The sequence below is a fragment of the Lepus europaeus genome, chromosome 18 (genome assembly GCF_033115175.1).
Source record: "Lepus europaeus isolate LE1 chromosome 18, mLepTim1.pri, whole genome shotgun sequence".
In the NCBI taxonomy this organism is placed as follows: domain Eukaryota; kingdom Metazoa; phylum Chordata; class Mammalia; order Lagomorpha; family Leporidae; genus Lepus; species Lepus europaeus.
Window position 1 is genome coordinate 68,214,384 of NC_084844.1, and position 21,692 is coordinate 68,236,075.

General features: G+C 41.3%; 1 pseudogene; it reads right to left on the minus strand.

Moving 5' to 3' along the window:
• Positions 1-9,479: 9,479 nt before the first annotated feature.
• Positions 9,480-18,325, minus strand: LOC133746956 (dystrophia myotonica WD repeat-containing protein-like; annotated as a pseudogene).
• Positions 18,326-21,692: the final 3,367 nt, after the last annotated feature.

Genomic DNA, 21,692 nt, shown 5'->3' on the forward strand with positions numbered 1-21,692 from the left:
CATCATGACAGGATTTTTTAAAAATATATTTTATTTGATAGGCATATTCACAAACAGAGAGAGGGGGAGAGAGAGAGAGTTCTTCCATCTACCATTAAACTCCCAAAATGGCTGCTTTGGTCAGAGCTGAGCCAATAGAAAGTGAGGAGACAGGAGTTTCTTCTTTCTCCCATGTGAGTGCAGGGGCCCAAACACTTGGGCCATCTTCTTTTGTTTTCCCAGGTGTATTAGCAGATAGCTGGGTCAGATGTGGATCAGCTGGGCTCAAACTGGCACCTATATGGAATGCTGGCACCACAGGTTGAGGTTTAACCTGCTACACCATTGTGCTGGCCCCAGGATGTTGTATTTTATCAACTACTTTCTCTGTATCTATTGAGATAATCATATGGTTTTCATTCTTTGTAAATGTGATATATCACATTTATTGATATGAGAATGTTTAGCCATCCCACTTGGTCCAGATGAATGATCTTCTGATGTGCTATCAGATTAAATTAGCTAGTATTTTGTTGAGAATTTATGCTTCTACGTTCATCAGTGATATTGGTATATAGTTATCTTTCTTTGTTGTGCCTTTTTCTGATTATGAAAGTAAGTTGATGCTGGCCTCATAGAAGGAGATATGGAGGATTCCCTCTCTTTTTTTTAAATAGTATCAGCACAATGAGAATTAATTCTTCAAAGTCTTTTAAGATTCAGTAGTTAAGCCATCTGGTCCTACTTTTTTGTTGGGAGGTCTTTTATTACTGATTCAATCTGCATCTTGTTTATTTGTCTGTTTAGGTTTTCAGTATTGTTGTACCTTAATTTTGGTAGATTATATGTATTCAGAAATCTATCCATTCTATATTTTCTTATTTGTTGGCATATAGCTGTTTGTATTCATTCTTGGTGATTCTTTTTAATTCTGTGGTATCTATTGTTACATCTCCTTTTTAAACTCCAATTTTATATATTTGGGACTTCTTCATCTTTTTTTTACTAGTGTGCCAATAATTCATCAATTTTGTTTACTTTTTCAAATTACAAGCTGTTCATTTCACTAACCATTTACATTTATTTGGTTTCAATTTTGTTTGTTCTGTAATTTTAACTACTTGTTTCCTATTACTCATTTGGAGTTTATTTTGCTGTTTTCCTTGGTCCTTGAGATGCACTGAGAGCTCATTTATTTTATGTTTCTCCAATATCTTGATGTAGACACTAATTGCAATAAACTTCTATCTTAACACTATTTCTGCTATATCCCATAATGTTTGATATATTATGTTGTCATCTTAATTTGTTTACAGATTTTTTATTTCTTCTATCAATCATTGTTCATTCAGGAGTGTGTTATTCAGTCTATCCATGTTGCACATTATCTATAGATTCTTTAATTACTTCCCAGCTTTATTCTGTTGTGGTCAGAAATGATACATGGTATGATTTAAATTTTCTTGTAATTTTCTGAGATTTGGTTTATAGGATAGGGTATGTTTTTGCCTAGACTAAGTTAAATGCACAGATGAAGAGAATCTGTATTCCATAATTATAGGATGAAAGGTTTTGTAGATATCATTTATGTCCATTTGGTCCACAGAGTAGAGTAGCTCTATTTATATGTTGATATTTTTGCCTAATTCTTCTCTATTGATGCAAGTAGGGTGCTGCAGTCCCACATTATTATTGTGTTTGAGTCCACATCTCCCTTTAGGTCCATTAATATTTACGTTGGCACCCTGGCACTGAGTGCATGATATATTTACTCCAGTCACATCTTTCTGCTGAATTGACCCTTTAATTACTATGTACTGCAGTTGGTTGTCTCTTTTAACCATTTTTGTGTTAAAGTCAATTTTGTCTGATGTTTTGATGGCTAATCCTGCTCTATTGCTTTCTGTTAGAGCATAATATCTTTACCCATCCTTTCCCTTTCAGTTTGAATATTTGTTGGTGAGTTGTTTTTCTTGGAGACAGCAAATATATGGGTCTTGTGTGATTTTTTTTATTTGAGAGGTAGAGTTGTAGACAGTGAGAGAGAAAGAGACAGAAAGAAAGGCCTTCCTTCCATTGATTCACTCCCCAAATGGCTGCCATGGCCAGTGCTGCACCAATCCAAAGCCAGGAGCCAGGTGATTCCTTCTGGTCTCCCATGTGGGTGCAGTGGCCCAAGCACTTGGGCCATCCTCCACTGCCTTCCAAGGCCACAGCAGAGAGCTGGACTGGAAGAGGAGCAACCAGGATTGAACCAGCACCCATATGGGATGCCAGCACCACAGGTGGAGAATTAACCAAGAACGGGCCATCAAAGAATGAGGTACCTTTCTCTGATGGGTGGAGAGAACTTCCACTTTGACTATGACCTTGTCTAAATAAGATCGGAGTCAGCAAATTCAAACGGCTTCCATAGACTTGGCAACTCATGACAAGAACCTAGGGTGATTACTGATGCCATAAACAAGATTGTCAATTTGTTAAGTCAACAACAGGAGTCACTGTGCACTTACTCCTCATGTGGGATCTCTGTCCTTAATGTGCTGTACATTGTGATTTACTGCTATAACTAGTACTCCAACAGTATTTTTCACTTTGTGTTTCTGTGTGGGTGCAAACTGTTGAAATCTTTATTTAATATATACTAAACTGATCTTCTGTATATAAAGGGAATTGAAAATGAATCTTGATGTGAATGGAAGGGGAGAGGGAGCAGGAAAGGGGAGGGTTGTGGGTGAGAGGGAAGTTATGGGGGGAAGCCATTGTAAAATTTATATTCATTAAATAAAAGTTAAAAAATATAAAAAATAAATAAAAAGCAAGTTGCACAAATATCTACCAAAAAAAGGACACCCATGGAGAATAGAATGGAAAGAGTATGAAAATATCTTTTAAAATTTGAAAGGATCTGTATCTGTGGAATTCAAGTTTAAGAACACTTAGAAGCAACACAACAGAATTTCTGTATAGGGTAAACAAAGATAAACTAGGTGGAAATCAGCATTAATTTATTTCTCTGAAATGTATAGAAATTTTATTTATTTGGAGTAATCCTGAGCTTATATGGGGCCACTAAATCTCCTATATGTTTATCATGTTGAAAATCGGAATCATGAAGAATGTAGAACAAAAACATCTGAAAAATCCAAAAGACCAAATGCACAGTCAACAAGGACAAAAAATCAAGAACATTGATATCATTATCCAAATATTTATTAACACATTAAGTATGACACTTACACAATATCCTTTTTGATATAAAAATGATCTTTTACTATTTTTCCCAAATTAATTTTTTCTTAATAGGATAATATTTGGGTTAATACATCTCTATTGGTTGAACAATTCCAAGTAAAATTCAGATAGTTAAATCCTAGGTGAAGATTGTTATTCACAACTTATCAATACTTAATACATAGATCACCAACACTTGTCTGTGTAGGTGCTATCTTCTTACCAATGCCTTATCAATATCCTCTATATCCTCAGGGCATCTCCTTTGAAGTAGCAATACCAACCTCAATGAGGAGGTACAAAATATATAGCTTGAAATTTAGGTTTAATGAGAACATCATGTGTAAGAATATCTAGTCATTGTCATGGTGCATACAAGCCTTGAAGGAGTAATTCAACCTAACAGTGTAGCCTCACTTGTCCAGTAGGAAGAATAATTACTGTCCCCTGGCTAACAGGAATATTCAGGAATAACAGGAATAATCACCTCAAACTCTCAGTGATTGAAAAACATAACAGCTTATTTTCTGGGAGGAAAAGTTAGTTATGTTCAGATCACACTCTATGACCACTGCCTTTCTTTGAGGATCTTTATCTGACAGGGTTTACATAAAATGTGTGCAGACCCTAATTTCAATCTCTAGGGAGACCCTGCCACACACACTGCATTGACACACATGATGTTTTCTCAATGTATCTCCAGGAAACTGCCTCCACATTTACCATGACAATAAAAGAGAACACTTAACTTGCAGTTCAGTGTTGGATTAAGAGAGAAAAATGGGCCATCACAAGAAGCATGATAACATAATAAATAGGGGTAAGTACAGTGATATACTATTTGGCTTCAGAGCATACTATCAAGCTATAGTGATCAAATCAACATAATATGGGCATAAAAACAGACACATCCATATACACAAACAGAACAGAACAAAATCCCTAGAGGTAAACTCATACATCTATAGACAGCTAGTTGACCTTTGACAAAGGTGCTAAGAGCATGAATTGGAGAAAGCATGGTCTCATTAAATGGCACTAGAAAAACTGAAGATCCACTGCAGAAAAATGAAACTACACCTCCATCTCTCAATATACAAAATTGACTCAGAATGTATTAAATAATTGACTGTGCAACCTGAAACTCTGAAATTCCTCAAGAAAAGAATGCAAATGCTTAAGAACAATGGAATGGGCAAGATTTTTTGGATAAGATCCAAAAATACAGGAAGCAAAAGAAAACCATGTATAAATGGGATTTCATTAAATTAGGAAGCTTCTGTACAACAAAGAAACAATGCCTGAATGATGAGGTGACCCACCGAATGGCAGACTGTATTTATAAACTGTATATTTGATAAGGGGTGGGGATCCAGACTATATAAGGGAAGATAATAATGGTGATGATTTAAACAGATCCATAGACCTAGATAAACATTTTTCATAAAAGACAAATGTCCAGTATGTGTATGAGAGCAACTTTGGCATCACTAATCATCAGATAAATGCAAATCAAAACACAGTGAGATGTTACACCATTGCAGTTAGGTTGGCTGTTATAAAAAAGACAGACAAAAACAAATGCTACTAAGAATATAGAGAAAAGGGAGTCCTTACACATTGTTACTCCAAACACAAGTTACTATATGGAAAACAATATGGGGTTACTCAAAAATTGAAAGTAGAACTGTCATATGATCTAGTAATACCACTAATGAATGGATGGATAGATAGATCTCCAAAGTAAATAAAAACACTATGTTCAAGAGATATCTAAATTCCCATTTATTGCAGAACACTCACAATAGCCATGAAATTGAAACCATCTACACATTCATCAACTGGTTAATAAATAAAGACAATTGTGGTACATATACATAGTGTAATATTATTCATCCATGAAAAAAGATAAAATGACATTTTCAACAATGAGGATGTGTCTGGGAGGACATTATGTTAAGCAAAATAAGATTCAATCTCCATATTGGTTATCAGTCTGTCTAGGTATTCTATGCTTCATGATTCAATTTTGGTAGACTGTGTTCAGGAATCTATCCATTTCTTCTAGGTTTCCCAATTTGATGGCATACAGCTCTGTATAGTAATTCCTGATGATTCTTTTGGTTTCTGTGGTATCAGTTGTTACATTTCCTTTTTCATTTCTGATTTTATTGATTTGTATCTTCTCCCTATTTTTTATTGGTTACTTGGGCCAACGGTGTATCAACTTTGTTATTTTTATTCAAAAAGCCAGTTCTTCATTTCAATAATTGTTTGTATTATTTTTGTTTAAATGTGGTTTATTCGCTAATTTCAATTATTTCTTTTCTGCTACTTATTTTGGGCTTGGTTTGTTTATCTAGGTCCTCTAGATGAATTGATAGTTCATTTATTTGATGACTTTCCAATTTCTTTAGGTAGACACCAATTGCTATAAACTTCCCTCTTAACACTCCTTTTGTTGTATCCCACAAATTTTGATATGATGTATTGATGTCCTCATTCATTTCCAGAATTTATTTCTATTCTGATCTTTTATGACTCAGTGTTCATTCAGAAGTATGTTGTTCAGTCTCAATGTGTTTGCATGTCATCTAGAGATTATTGAGTTGTTAATTTCCAGCTTCATTCCATTGTTGTTAGAGAAGATGCCTGATATGATTTCCATTTTTTGAATGTTCAGAAACTTGCTTTGTGGCCTAGCCTATGGTCTATCCTAGAAAAAGTTCTATGCACTCTTGAGAAGAATGTGTATTCTAAACTGTGAGAGGAAAATTCAGTAGATATCAGTTAGGTCCATTTTGTTAAGAGTGTCAAATAGCTCACTTGTTTCGTTGTTGATTTTTCTGTCTAGTTGATCTGTCCATTGTTGAAAGTGGGATGTTAAAGTCCCCTGTTACTGTTGTATTGGAGAATATGTCTCCCTTAGATCTATTAACATTTCTTTAGGTAGAAGCGCTTTTTATTATTTGTTTATACATTTCTTGTTATAAATACATTTATTTATTGTTATAAATACATTAACACATGTATAATAAATAATTTTATAATAAAATGTAAATTTATATTATATGTATATATAAATTACATATTATATTTACATATATTTTATATAATTATAATTATATATAAAACTATTTACATTTATTATAGTCACATCTTTATTTGAATTGATCCCTTAATCATTTTACATAGTGCCCTTCTCCATCTCTTCTAAGAGTTTTTGTGTTAAAATATATTTTGTTTGATATGAGCATGGCACAACCTGTCTTTTTTTACTATCCATTAGCATGAAATATCTTTTTCCATCCTTTACTTTCAGTGTGTGGGTTCTTTGCTGGTGAGATATGTTTCTTTTAGGGAGTAAGTAAATGGGTTTTGTTTTCTAATCCATTCACCTAGTCTATCTTTCAACTTTACAGTTGAAGTCATTTGCATTCAAGGTTACTATGGATGTGTAAAATGACATGGCTCAATAAGCATTCCTATAAGACATTTAAAAATAATTAATTCCATTTTTTTTGACAGGCAGAGTGGACAGTGAGAGAGAGACAGAGAGAAAGGTCTTCCTTTGCCATTGGTTCACCCTCCAATGGCCGCCGTGGCTGGTGCACTGCGGCTGGCGCACTGCGCCGATCCAATGGCAGGAGCCAGGTGCTTCTCTTGGTCTCCCATGGGGTGCAGGGCCCAAGCACTTGGGCCATCCTCCACTGCACTCCCTGGCCACAGCAGACAGCTGGCCTGGAAGAGGGGCAAGCAGGACAGAATCTGGTGCCCTGACCGGGACTAGAACCCGGTGTTCCGGTGCCGCTAGGCGGAGGATTAGCCTAGTGAGCCACGGTGCCGGCCTCCAATTTTTCTCAAGCTATTCTAACAGTTAAAAGGGAGGGAAACAATTAAAAGGGAGAGAATCCTCCCAAGCTCTTTCTGTGAAGCCTGCATTACCTTAATTCCTAAACATGAAAGAGATACAACAGAAAGTTTACCATAGACCAATATCCCTAATGAACATAGATGCCAAAATCTTCAACAAAATATTAGCTAATCAAATCCAAGAACACATCAGAAAGATCATTCACCTGGACCATGTAGGATTTTCCTCTGATATGCAGGGAGGGTTTAGCATTCACAAATCAATAAATGTGATTCATCACATAAACAAACTGAAAAACAAAAACCATGAGATTATCTCAATAGAGAAAAGCATTTGATTAAATACAACATAATTTCATGTTGAAAAATTAAGCAAATTGGGTACAGAAAGAACATTCCTCAACATAACTAAGGCATTTTATGGCAAACCTATGGCCTACATTTTACTGAACTGAGAAAAGTGGGAAGCATTCTCCCTAATATCCAGAACCAACAAGATGCCTTCATTCACCATTGCTATTCAGTATTGTCCTGGAAGTTTTAGCCAGAGCCATTAGGCAATAAAATAAATCAGAGGGCTACATATTGAAAAGGAGGATGTCAGATTATCCCTTTTTTAAAAAAAATGATGATTCTATAAATACAAAATCCAAAAAATTCTACTAAAAGTGGAATGTCCTTATGTACTAAAGATGGTGGAGGGGCTATGGACACTCCAACCCTGCGGAGGCTCCTACTCCAGGAGGACCATAAAATGGTGCAGCACCAGAAGCTCCGTTCATCCACCACACCTAAATGCCTATGGTATTCATCAGCCTAGGCCTTATGGACAGGCTGGCACCTCTTCTGGTGTGGCTCCTGATGCCTACTCATGTTCCAGTTTTGGACTCAGATCATACCAGTTATATTCCCACCAAGGAGCTAAAGCAGGCTCTGGTCAATTGTTCCTTGTTCAATGACAAGATATGCCTCATGATGATAAACATGTTTGACAAGACCAAGTCAGGCCACATCAATGTCTCTGATTTCTCAACCTTTGGGAAATTCATTCAGCACTGGAAGAATGTCTTTCCACAGTATCACCAGAACACTCAGGCTCCATCAAGCTGCACAGATTTGTCTCAAATGGGCTACACCCTGAACCCCCAGTTCACACAGCACCTGGTCTCGCTGTTGCCTGCAAATCCCACCATTAAGCTTGATGGTTTCATTCAGGTGTGCACCCACCTGAAGGTGCTGGATGAGGCCTTCTGGAAGAACACCACCACTATATAGTTCTTCAGCTTGGCTTCAAGGACTGTCACCAAGATAGCTTCTCAGATGCTATGACCCAGATCATCTGTAGAGTGGAGTGCTGCAGGGGTCTCTTCTAGCTCATTAGAGTGGGAGAAACAAGTGGGCCTCTCTTATTTTCCTGCCCTCTCAGAGATTCTCCTTTGCTTGATGCATCACTGAGAGAAGGGTAGGGGTCTTGTGTCATAGTCACCAAATAGAGGGAACCTAGGTTGAGGCCACACAGACAGGGACCTGGCTTAGGAGATAAGTGGAAGTTGAAAACCTGACAGACCTGAGAAGTTGAGTGACACAGTCTGGAAACAGGAGCAAGAACTCCAGTCATTACAGTGGGGTTAAGTGTCTGGCCAGCTTGACCTTGGCTCTGGCTTTTCTTTCTGTGCCATGAAGGCAGTACTAAGTGTTCACTGGTCTCTTACTGTTAGCACTTATGTTTCCTCCCTCAGACTGTCCTGTCAGGTAAGCCTAGTTTTACCAAAGTAGAGTTGATTAGGCATGAGGGAGATTTTCCTGTAGGACCCCTATCTTGGATTGCCCCACATCTACAAGCCCTTGAGTTACTTCTCAATACCTGGGGGCTATCATTGTTCAGGGAGCTCAGAAGCCTACCTTTTGGGGATCTTTGGCCAGACTACTGCTCTTAGGTCTTGGATTGCTCACTTTCTTATCACCCTGTGTTCTGCTTTAATCCCCAGGGGACAGTTGTCACATTCCACTGCCAATGTTTTTTTTACTGCTAGTGTATTTCCATTGGTGGCCAAAGGTCCATTGAAACTGAACATTTCAATAAAAGTATAAAACTTAAAAAAAGAAAAATTTTAACAAAGTTAAGAGGCATTTAGAGGGATGAGAACACCCTTATCATATCATTATTTCAGAAGTCAGTGAAGAATCCACAAACACTTTGATCATTGGATCTCTATCTTTCTAGGTTGAAGAGAGAATCATTGACATAGGAAATCTGAGGATAGCTGAAGAAATGAAGGTGACTTTTTTATTTGTCCTGGTTAGTCTTGTTAATGTGGGAATCCGTGGGGTCAGTGGGAAGGATTGAGGCCAGAAGGCTGGGGCACAGTGCAGGGACCCCAGCATCCACAGCTTCACACCACTGTGCCACTTGGGGAGTTGCGTGGTTGGGAGATGTCATCTCAGCTAGCTTCCGGCCCGGCGGCTGGCGCTTCTGGTGAGCTCTGACACAGATGATGGGGAAGTGGCAGGTGGAGAGGAGAAGGGGAAATGGGTCCCCTTCGCCCTGTCCAGCCGGGCCCAAGTGCAGACGAGGCCCTCCTGGCAGGCGGTGATGATGCAGTCCTCCAGGAAGAGCAGCACCGTGAGCGGCACCTGAGCGAACTTCTTGCACACCAAATGCTCCACCAGCAGCACCTCGTGGATCCGAGGGCACAGCGTGGTGCCTAGCACCTTGGCAGGGTCCAGGCGGCTGCACGGCGCGGGACCACTGGGCTTGTCCCCCCCGCCGCCGCCACCCCCATGGCTGATGTTGCCCAGGCTGTGGTAGCGCTTGTGCTCTTTCTCGGCCCCCCAGTCTCGCCACTCCTGCAGCATGAGCGTGGAGAAGCGGCCGATGCTGAATGGCGTGTCGGGCTCTGCCGCCACCTTGCCCGGGCCACCTTCCTTGCCACCACCTGCCAGGTGTGGGAGGCTGTTGGAGCGGGACTGCGAGTGGGGCAGGGGCCCCGGGCCATGCTCGCCAGCCTGTGAGCTGCCAGCGGCAGGTGACGTGGTGCCAGGGATGCCAGGGAGGGTGCGGGTACGGCCCAGGGGTGGGTGTGGGTACAGCACGTCTTCGGTGAGGTCCCAGAGGCAGAAGTGCGTGTTCTGGCGGGCCTAGCCGAAGCGGTAGGTGACGGAGCCGGCCTTGGGCAGTGGGAAGAGTGGGATGCGTCCGGCAAAGCCTGGGCGCGCCCAGCCGCGGCCTCCCCCTCCTCCTCGCCCCCCTCCTCCTCGCCGGCCCCCTCCCCAACAACCGCTGGCTGCTGCCTCCTCCACCCGCGTGGTGTAGGGGTTAAAGGCTACAGCGTTGACCCAGGACTTGTGGCCGTGGCCACTGGCCACCACGCAGCCCTCGGTGAAGGACCACACGGTGACAAGGTCTGCTTCGCCGCCTGTCACCATGTAGCGGCCATCCGGGCTCCAGCACACACACAGCAGCCCGCCCAAGTAGCTCTTCATGAGCCCGCGCAGGAGCACGGAGTCCAAGTGGAAAACGTGCTGGCAGCCATCCTGGCTGACGCAGGCCAGGTGCCGGCTGTCGGGCGAGAAGGCAAACTTGTTGAGGGGCCCCTCGCCCACCACCCACTTGGCCAGCGGGTTGCGGGGGCCTTGCTCTTGGCGGCGGAGGCGGCGAAGCCCTCACCCTGCCTCAGCAGGCTGTACCGCCGGCGCCGAGGCACACGATGGCCGACGTGCACAGGTACAGGTGGCCGCTGGCGTGCGAGGCCAGGAACAGGCTCTCCGACTCGGGCACCACTTCAGATATGTCACCTTGGTCTTGTCGATCAGCCGCACCCCGTTGAAGAGCTTGCTGGTGTCCTTGAGGTCCAGGCACTGCACCTGGCCGGCTGGGAAGCCCACCAGCACGGAGATGGTCTCCGTGGCGGCGGCGAACTGGCTGAAGTCCAGGTGGGCTGCGTGCCCTTGTAGATCCACTTGTCCGTGGGCTTCTTGAGGTCGATAGGCCGCTGACTCCCGCGGCGGCGGCCCGGGTAGAAGTTCAGCTCGCCGCCCAGGTTGAAGCAGACGCGGTCGCCCCGGCACCAGCCCCGCGGGCGTGGCCGGCGGCTCCCCAAGGCGAACGAGGCTGAGGCGCTCAGCGGGCAGCGCGGGTGCGGGCCCAGGGCCTGGGGGCGGCGGGGACGACGCGGGGCCGCGGGGCCGCGGCCGGAGGCGGAGGCAGGGCCGGAAGGGCGTTGCAGCGGCTGGGGTGGCGCCAGGGTCTGGGCAGAAGCAGGGCTGAACCGCGAGCGGCGCCCCCTCTGCACTGCCGGCCACCCAAGGCGTCCCCAGCCCGCAGCCCCCCTCCCCCCCCGCCCTGCCGGAAGCTGCGGGACCGCGCTGGAGGAGTTGGGGTCGTCGCCCCGGCGACGCCTCTTCCATTCGAAGTTGAAATATTTTTAAAATTAAGAGATATGTGGCCCCCGCCGTGGCTCGACAGGCTAATCCTCCACCTTGCGGTGCCGGCACACCGGGTTCTAGTTCCCGTTGGGGCTCCGGATTCTGTCGCAGTTGCCCCTCTTCCAGGCCAGCTCTCTGCTGTGGTCAGGGAGTGCAGTGGAGGATGGCCCAAGTGCTTGGGCCCTGCACCCCATGGGAGACCAGGAGAAGCACCTGGCTCCTGCCATGGGATCAGCGCGGTGCGCTGGCCGCAGCGCTCTGGCCGTGGCGGCCATTGGAGGGTGAACCAACGGCAAAAGGAAGACCTTTCTCTCTGTCTCTCTCTCACTGTCCACTCTGCCTGTCAAAAATAAAAAAAATAAATAAATAAAAAATTAAGAGATATGGAGCACAGAATGAGAAAACCTATCAAACCGCACGTCTTAGGAGCATGTAGGAGATACTTTATATGAAAGTATAGTGACTCTGCTTCTCCAATCCCTCTAGCCCAATGCAAGAAACAGCATGTACAATGTGTGCCAAGAAGAGTGAGTGACAAGAAATCTACATACAGAGTATAAGGTATGACTTCTTAATGGAAAACAGATATGATTATAAAACTTCCATGGGAAAAAGATGATTTAATAATGAATAACTGGACTAATAGATGAAAAAGAGAAAACAGAGAGCCTTGAATACCATCTTTGAAGTACTGAACACAGTCACTACTACCCTGCACTTATCCAGAAAGATGAGCTGTCATTATTGACAGTGAAATGAAACCAAGATATCTTCCTAAGAGGCAGGTCATGATTTCAGAAGAATGAGAGGCAAAAATGAATGGTGAGTAGTAAATAAACTGCAAATTGCATCATCATCTGTTTGAAATAATAAACCTTATGGCTAATTTGAGGGGCTGAAAAAAAAAAAGAACTAAAATTCTGAATAAAAGCAACTCCAAATCAGAAAAGCAGTGATTACATTTTAAGTGTTCTAACAATCCCTACAGTCCTGAGGAAAGAAGTACAAATAATTTAAACTTTTACTTTATTTAGAAAAATCTGTATGGTAAATGTTCCATGATAATGACTAGTAATAGAAACAGCAAATATGCATCCCCAAAAAGGAAAGGAGAAAAATTCCATACACTAAGTAACAAAATAATTGCTAAAATAACAATAGGAAAAATGGTCTCAGGCTAAGAAAACTAAAATTCTTAATTAAGTGGGAATAAATCTAAATATATTAATGATCATACTAAATATAAGTAGGTAAAATTTTCTCAAAATCACCCAAATGCGTTCATTAGACAAAACTGAACAGTTTTTTTTTTAAAGCCATTAAAATACAAAGTGAAAACAAAAATGGTGTGAAAATAGTGAAGTAAAGGACTGAACATATATTTCAGGAAAATATTTTTAAAAGAATCTCACAATCACTATATCAGACAAAACAGACTTTAAGGAAGACAAATATTTTTGGGGAAAAATAATCAATGCATAATGACAAAACTTTTCGTCACTAGGAAGATAGGATCTCAAATTTATGCTCCAAGTTACCTGAAAATATTTAAATCAATTAAGAACTAAGCTACTGCAAGAAATAAGTAAATCTATAATGGGAAACTTTATTGCAGATCTCTACTGATAAGCCTTATGCACAACTTAGAACCAAATAAAAACAAATAAATTCACATAATTACTGTGTACATACACATAAAATACACAGCATTTGAACCATTCGGTAATACTCACATTCTTCTCCAGCACTCCTCAAACCTTTACAAAAGCCTATCATGTGTTGCACCATAAAGAATGCCCCCTCAACATCACAGAGACCCTGTGTTTTTACTGGTGTTTCAATTTAGTCAAAACAAAAAAGATCATATATACTTCAGAATTACTAAATATTCCAAGTAAAACATAGATCAACATGGCTCCTCAATTATGCTCTTCTAAAAAACAGAGTAAAAGCCTATTATTTCAGTTTAAGAATAAATGCATTAAGATATATTTCATATAAGAAAATAGAAGTGGTAGAAATGAAGTAATGTGACCATAGGGGAAGGGATTAGGATGACAAATGAAACTGATAAGGCTGTATTAGCCATTCTCTGCAACTTTACTTGTCAGTTCTGGGCATATATCCTATTGAGACCTTAAAATGATTTTTAATTTTTTATTTATTTTTAATTATTATTAATATGAAGAGGGTATATTTCATGTTTTTCATAGGTATAATTCTTTTTATAGAAAGCTTTTATTTAGTCAATATAAATTTCATAAGTACAACTTTGGAATTATAGCAGTTAATACTATACCCCAATACCCACTTTCCCACCCACAAACCATCCCACCTCCTACTACCTCTCCCATCCCATTCTTCATTAAGATTCATTTTTTGCCAGTGCTGCAGCTCAATAGGCTAATCCTCCGCCTTGCAGCGCCAGCACACTGGGTTCTAGTCCCGGTCAGGGCACTGATCCTGTCCCGGTTGCCCCTCTTCCAGGCCAGCTCTCTGCTGTGGCCAGGGGGTGCAGTGGAGGATGGTCCAAGTGCTTGGGCCCTGCACCCCATGGGAGACCAGGAGAAGCACCTGGCTCCTGCCTCCGGATCAGCACGGTGCGCCGGCAGCAGCGCCCCTACCGCGGCGGCCATTGGAGGGTGAATCAATGGCAAAAAGGAAGACCTTTCTCTCTATCTCTCTCACTGTCCACTCTGCCTGTCAAAAAATAAAAAAAAATTCATTTTTAAATGATCATTATATATAGAAGTTCAACTCAATACTAAGTAAAGATTTCAACAGTTTGCACTCACACAGACACACGAAGTATAAGGAACCCTTTGAAGACTAGTTTTACCATTAATTCTCATAGTACAACACATTAAGGACAGAGGTCCTACATGGGGAGCAAGTGCACAGTGATTCCCGTTGTTGATTTAACAACTGACACTCTTATTTATGACATCAGTGATCATCATAGGTATAATTCTAAGAAGATAACCATACTTCCCTCCCTCCCTCTTTTTACTCCATCATTCTCCCTCCTCCATTACTTCTTCTCCTTTAACTTTCACAAAAACATAATTTCAGTGCACTCTATAATTGTAGGGCTAAGGCACCACTAACCATAATATTGAAGAAGTCAAAAGTATAAAGATCACAGTTCCACAGGAGTATAAACAAGAGCTAAAAACTACAATCAAATCATAAGATGTCCATTTTGATCCTATACAATTTCTTCGTATTTTAACTGGTAAGTTAAAAAATTGAAAAGTACATATTGTTCTTCTATAGAAACCAAATGTAAGCCCCAAATTTTTTTAATATTCTAATAAATTTAATTAGATTCACTCCAATTCATTTGCTTAATGACAAGTGTCATTTTATTGTGGATGATTGAGCAGAGTTGCAAAACCATACAATAAAACTTATAGATTGAGTTGATTATTTTGTGGAATAGTGAATCATGAATGAAAATTGTTAATATCAGATGACACAATTTTTTTTTTTATTTTTTTATTTTTGACAGGCGGAGTGGACAGTAGAGGGAGACAGAGAGAAAGGTCTTCCTTTTGCCGTTGGTTCACCCTCCAATGGCCGCCATGGTAGACGTGCTTTGGCTGGCTCGCTGCGCTGTTCCGATGGCAGGAGCCAGGTGCTTCTCCTGGTCTCCCATGGGGTGCAGGGCCCAAGCACTTGGGCCATCCTCCACTGCACTCCCTGACCACAGCAGAGAGCTGGCCTGGAAGAGGGGCAACTGGGACAGGATCGGTGCCCCGACTGGGACTAGAACCCAGTGTGCTGGCACCGCAAGGTGGAGGATTAGCCTAGTGAGCCGCGGCGCAGGCCTAGATGACACAATTTTTTAGCTCACTTAATATCTGCCTTCCAGAACATTCTCCCCTCTCCCAGAGGGTTTGTTAGTATCTGAAACTTCTAACTGGAGAGCAAATATCTTCTTGGATTAAGAATGCTCTGTTTATTGACTCAGCTTCTTGCCTCCTTTTTCTAATCATCACTGGGTGGATTCTGGATTACTTGGGGACCTTTGGTTCTGATTCTTATACAAAGTTTGCCTCTATAGAATTTCTTTAAAATGTCTCCCATGTCTCTCTCACCTGAAGACATCCTCAATCGATTGGTTCTTTCTGCCTTTTCCAGTATCCATTCTAGATAAACCTATTGTTTCTAGTATGTATGTCACTAAAGTCATTTCAGTTTCATCCAATGTACCCAATATACTGTTACAGTAAACCTTTGATAATCTCCCAAGATTTCTGTACCTTTTGGTTTTATCAAAACAACATTCTTGTGACTTTATTGAGGCATCAAATGTTGATAAGTTTGAAACCAATCAAATTAGCTTCTACCCATGAAAATAAAAGGTCAAATATGATACAGAAAGGGGGTATTTTTTTCTTTCTTTTTTATTTAATGGATATAAATTTCCAAAGTACAGCTTATGGATTACAATGGCTTCCCCCCCCCAAACTTCCCTCCCACCCGCAACCCTCCCCTTTCCCACTCGCTCTCCAAAAGGGGGTATTTTTACCTACATGAATGATTTTAGGTAATCACCTCTCTTTTTCTTAGAAACAGGAAAGAAATGTATAACAGATATAGGTGGACATTCAAAGTTGAATTATTTTTCAAAAGAAGTTAGAATTAAACAGCCAAGAAACACAACTCAGAGTCTTCCATATCAACATCATTGTGCTAAGCACTGAATGTGTAGGGGGAGGGTGGAGAGTGAAGACATTGGCCATTTATACTTCATATGTTATCTTGTAAAAGCTACAGTGGATGAACCTCTCTTAGAACATTTTTATGAGTTTTATGAGTTTACTTGTAATCATGACAAGATGATTTCCTGTATGTAAATTGAATTACAGAGACAGAGCAACAGACAGATCTTCCATTTTCTGATTTACTCCTCTAATACCCAAAATGGCCAGGACTGGTCTCCTACAGGGCGACAGGGATCCAAGTACATGGACCATCTGCCACTGCTTTCCTGGATGCATAAGCAGGATCTCTAAATTCTCATGAAGTAACTTTGCTATAGAAGTAGAAGTAGAAGTAGAAGCTCCTCTAAAAGTACTGACTTACAAAGGGGAGCACAGATAAGGCAGCACAGTAACATAAGGATAATGGTGGCACACAGAAACTTTCCCTCTATAGATTGTTCCACTACTGCAGATCCATACCCAGAACAAGATTGTTCACATTTAAGGAAGCTCATTTCTGTGCACATAAGCTTAGGCCAAAGAAGTGTTCTTCTGTTCAAGAAAACATCTTTATCATCAAGACATTACCATTGTCTGGAAGAGAATTCAGAGGTCAACTTAGGTAGCCTTGTAGGCGACAGAGATTGCCACTGAACTTTTTACTGTTTAAGAACGATGGAGTGCCTTCCATTTTAAAGGGCTTAGAAAGAGGGAGAATAGTTCAAACATGCTAATAGAAACTAGTCAAAAATAGTCATTAAAATATTTTTGATACAATTTTCCACATCAGAACAATATATATAATCTGTCTTCTTTGAACTGTTGTTTTACTTTTTACAATCATCATTACTTACTACTAGCTATATTAGTATTTCAAGATCACATAATTGTCCAAAAAAATCATGACTCCTTTTGTATTGATAGCAAGTTTTGGGTGACACTGTTTAGTAGTGATTTTATAAGAAATGCATTCTTTTTTATTTATTTTTTTTTCTTTTTTCAATTTGACAGATAGTGTTAGTGAGAGAGAGAAACCAGGAAAAAGGTCTTCCTTCTTCCTTCTGTTGGTTTACCCCCAAAATGGCCACTACAGCCAGAGCTATGCTGATCCGAAGCCAGGAGCTGGGTGCTTCCTTCCAGTCTCCCATGCAGGTACAGGGGCCCAAGCACTTGGGCCATCCTCCACTGCACTCCTGGGCCACAGCAGAGAGCTGGATTGGAAGAGGAGCAACTGGGACTAGAACCTGGTGCCCATATGGGATGCTGGCACTGCAGGTGGAGGATTAACCAAGTGAGCCACAGTGCCGGCCCTGCATTCTTTTTTTTTTAAAGATTTATTTGTTTATCTGAAAGTCAAAGTTACACAGAGAGAGGAGAGGCAGGGAGAGAAAGAGAGAGAGGTCTTCCTTCCGATGGTTCACTCCCCAGTTGGCTGCAATAGCCAGAGCTGTGCCTATCTGAAGCCAGGGCCAGGAGCTTCCTCTGGGTATCCCACACAGGTGCAGGGGCTCAAGCACCTGGGCCATCTTCTACTGCTTTCCTTTTTCAGGCCATAGCAGAGTGCTGGCTCAGAAAAGGAACAGCCTGGCCTTGAACCAACGCCCATATGGGATGCCGGTGCTTAGACCAGGATATTGATCTGCACCACAGCATTGTCCCCTAAAGAAATATATTCTACTCCTGGTCCGGGGTGAGCAATTGAAAAACACATTTTGTTATATGTTGCCATTTTTCTTTGCAACCATCTTTGCATGTTATCATCTCTCTTCCTCCATACTGTATTCAAAGATCACTTTTTAACAGAGAAAGTCTAAGCTACTTTTAGGGTCAAAATATTTAGAAAAAGCAAGCACAGGGGCCAACATTTTGGTGTACTAGGTAACCCCCACTTGCAATTCTGGCATGCCAAATGGACACTGGTTCCAGACCTGGCTGCTTCACTTAAGACCTAGCTCCCTACAAATGCACCTGAAAAAGCAGAAGGGTATGTCTTAAGTGCTTGTGCCCCTGCACCCATGTGGGAGAACCAGAAGTAGATTCAGGATGCTGGCTTTACCCTGGTCAGCCCGGGCTTCACCCTGGTCAGCCCGGGCTTTTGTGGCCATTTGTGGAATGAACCAGTGAATGGAAGATTTCTCACTCTTTCCCTCTCTCTCCCTTCTCTTTCTGTAACTCTGCATTTCAAATAATAAAGAGAATCTTTTTAAAAATAGTAAAAAAGAAATCAACCACAGGAAAAAAATACTTGTCTGTTGTCAGGGGGTTTTCTTTCAGGAGTCTATAGTTGTAATTACTTAGGTTTATGTCTTTGGATCACAAAGAATTAGGAATATGGACAAAGAATGTGTAAACCATAAGTTAAGTTATTGTAAAAAAGAGAGAATAATAGAGAATGAGAGACAGAGTGAGAGAGAAAGAGAGAGAGAGAGAGAGAGCAAAACAAAAAATCTTCATGAAGAAGAGATCCATTTATGGGTGGTTGTCTAGGGTTTCTATATGCTGTAAAGGGGAAATTCTTGACTGGGCAAGAGGGAGGGACAGCTTTCATTGGTTAATTGTGAAAAAGTTGCAATGGAGACTCAACAGACACAATGGAAAATGCATGAAACTTTCCACAAGATGTGTAAAATTCTCATTATCTAAATCAGTCACAACAGCACAGAAACACCTTGATTACAAGGACTAGTACATGACATCAACATCCTTCACAGCACCCAGCTATTGACTTTAAAAAAATAGTTGTTCTGAGCTTTTTAAAAATTACTTACTTATTTGAAAGAGTTAGAAAAAGAGGGAGAGACAGAAAGAAAGAAATATCCATCTGCTAGTTCAAGCCCAAGATGGCCAAAATGGTCAAGCCTGAGCCAGGCCCAAGCCACAAGCCAGGTGCTGGTGTGGCAGGTGGCAGGTTTACTTGCTTTGCCACAATAGTGGTCCTCATCCTTCTTGACTTTTCTCACATCCTCAGACTCATCTCCAGATTGGGGAGGTGGGGGACAGGAGGCTAGCCATGATTCTTTCAGTTTCTGGTGCTATGTCACCACACTGGTATAAGAACATTTTGCGTATCAAGGGTGAAACTTATCTAAATTATGGGCTAGTATTTAACTTGTTGAATGTAGCACTCCAGAATGGTAGACTTAGCCTCAAAACAATTCACCAATACATAGACTTTCTATTTACTTGAGATCAAAGAGAGAGAGAGAAACTCCTTTCCATTGGTTCTCTCACCAAATCCTCACAATTGCCATGACTGGCTGGGCCAAAACCAGGAGCCACAAACTCAAGCAAGGTCTCACAGCTAGGTGGCAGAGACCTAAATGCATAAGTCACAGGAAGCTGGAATCAAGAGCTTTTGCTGGGTGTGAATCCCAGCGAATCCCATATGAAATGCAGACATCTTAAAAGCTAGGCTAAATACTTACTCCTTTGTAGGGTTTTGATATTTTTATTTTTAGAAAATTAAAAAAAAACAAGAATCATTTTATTTCTACTGTGGTAGAATTATGATTTATTCAAGAACAAACTTTAATTAAGATTAATAACTGCTGCATCTTTTATATTAACTAAACTTAATTTTCACATTACCAGTTTTCTTATATAATTGTTCTTATATAATTGTTATTTTATAATTGTGAAAAAATTTTCCAAAATCATTTGAAATGACTGGAATGCAAAGGTCTAAAACATCTGACACAAGCAAACTTAGATCAGTTTGAATCCATCTCCATCTTTTTCCAAGAAAAAATTTACTGATTTGATCATTATTTCTAATCAAAGATAAGAAAATGAATTCATATGGAATTCGTTTCTCTAACCCCCATCTTTCTTGTAGTTGTGGTACATGGAAGCTACTCACAGCCTGAAAGCTTCCTCTCATGGTTGAGGGTTTCTCAGCCTGACACCAGGAAACAGCGTTTCCCCAAGGCTGCTGATCAGCTCATGAGCATCTGCTCCAATGTTGGCTGAGGTTACAGATCAGCCCCATTCTACTGCAGCTTCATCCTGACTTGCAACAATAACAAGAGGAGGTCAGGGGGTAATGGTCACAGTCTTATGGCCTAAAGTGGTTACAGTCTGCCTTCAACAGAGCTAGAACACACAGCCTCAGTTCCTCCATGCAGTCCTTGCTTCCTGCAGGTTTATTTTTGGATGAAAAAGAGAAGATTATTGCACTGAAAACTGACATTGACCTCTGGAGAATAATACATTTGGATAATGCATTGAGAAACTGTATGATTTGGTTCCTTTTCTGGGACTGTTTCCTCATTCTGTTTTTTTTTTTTTTTTTGGAATGGAATTGACAAATTATAATAATTAAGGACATTTTCATCTGGAGGTTTCAGGATTTTTTTTTACATGGGATATTTACCACCAATCCAAGGGCACAATGAAATAAAATCTTGAATCCTTGAATCATTTGGAGTGCTGAACATTAGGAGAGTTCATCTTTAGTGATATCCATTAAAATACATAGATACTTCCTGGTGAGTTCAAGTCTTGCTTTAGGAAAGTTGGCAGGATCTGCCAGGTAACCGTGATGCTAAGGCACTAGTGCTTCTGGTGGAAGTATCCATTTGGAAAGGGCTATCCACACAGAAAGAATGGAACAGGGTTGCATAAAATTTCTAAAAAAGAATAAAAAGGACTGGTAAAGCAGCTCAATAGGCTAATCCTCCACCTGTGGTGCTGGCACCCTGGGTTCTAGTCCCGGTCAGGGTGCTGGATTCTGTCCTGGTTGCTCCTCTTCCAGTACAGCTCTCTGCTGTGGCCCGGGAGTGCAGTGGAGGATGGCCCAAGGACTTGGGCCCTGCACCCGCATAGAATACCAGAAGCACCTGGCTCCTGGCTTCGGATCAAGACAGTGTGCCAGCTGCAGCACGCTGGCCACTGTGGCCACTGGCGGGGTGAACCAATGGAAAAAGGAAGACCTTTCTCTCTGTCTCTTTCTCACTGTCCACTCTGTCAAAAAATAATAAAAAATAATAAAAAGGAAAATAAAAACAAAAATGCAAATATTGGCTTATACAGAATGACTGTCATGATTTTTTAATATTTATTTTCATTTATCACAAATGCAGAGCATCAGAGAGACAGCTCTTCAATTCACTTGCTTACTTCTGAAATACCTGTGACATCCAATGTTGGGCCATGATGAAGACAGGAGCCAAGAACTCTATCACTGTGTGTCCTACATGGGTGGCAGGGCCTCAGACACTTCCAATGCTGCCTTCCCATAAACATTAGTAGGTAGCTAGATCTAAAAAGAGTGGCCAAGACTGAACTTGGTGATCAGATATGGGATGCTGGCATCACAAGGAGAAGTTTAACCTGCTATGTAATGACACTGCACTACAAGAACACTTTTAAATCTTGACGTGTATCGTACCACTTTAAAAATTAGTAACAAGGACTTCACTGTGGTGTAGTAGGTTAAGCATCAGCATCCCATATGGGTGCCAGTCTAAGTTC